The following is a 963-nucleotide window of genomic DNA, read 5'->3' on the forward strand; positions in this document are numbered from 1 at the left end:
ATGTTTCTCCTTTCAGCTATACCATTGTGTTGTGGAGTGTAGGGGGCTGTCACCTCATGTATTATGCCTTGATCAACACAGAATTTCTCAAGCTCCCTTGATGTGAATTCCCCTCCTCCATCAGTTCTGAATATCTTCAGTTGATTTCCTGATTGTCTTTCAGCTTCTGCTTTGAACTTCTTCAAATACTCAAACACATCACTCTTAGCCTTGATGAGATATACCCACATTTTTTTGCTATAGTCATCAATGAAAGATACAAAGTATCTATTCCCACCTAGTGAATTCACTTCAAAAGGTCCACACACATCAGAATAGATAATATGCAGTAAACTAGTGGCTTTGGTTTGAGTATTCTTGTTGAAGGGATTTCTTGTTTGCTTACTGATCATACAACTATCACATATTGGCAAGTGTGATTTTATTTCAGGTAAACCAGTGACCAGGTTTCTCTGGTTTAGCATTCTTAGGTCTCTGAAATTCAGGTGACCATACCTTAAGTGCCAAAGCCAAGATTCATCAGTGTTGGTTTCAGCATTCAAGCATTGAGTCTTTACTGCATCTAGCTTCACCTGAAATGTTCTGTTGCTGGAAAGGGGTGCCTTGAGTACACTTCTCTTCTGGTTGTCATATATTTCTAGGAAACCATTGTGCAACTCCATATTGAGCCCTTTCTCATGCAGCTGACCAATACTAATGAGGTTAGTCTTCATGTTAGGAACAAATAGCACATCAGTGATGAATGCTTTCCTGCCATCTTGCATCCTTAGTGAAATGTCCCCTGTTCCTTCAGCTACTACAACTCTGTTGTCAGCAAACTTCACCTTATTTCTTCTGGTTGGATCAAAGTTTACTAGCCAATCCTTGTGTCCAGTCATATGATTGGAACACCCTGAATCAAGGTACCATACATCATTTCTGAGTTTGCTGATTGTTGTCATCATTAGCTGAACTGCCTCATCA

The sequence above is a fragment of the Lupinus angustifolius genome, chromosome LG19 (assembly GCF_001865875.1).
Source record: "Lupinus angustifolius cultivar Tanjil chromosome LG19, LupAngTanjil_v1.0, whole genome shotgun sequence".
Taxonomy (NCBI): domain Eukaryota; kingdom Viridiplantae; phylum Streptophyta; class Magnoliopsida; order Fabales; family Fabaceae; genus Lupinus; species Lupinus angustifolius.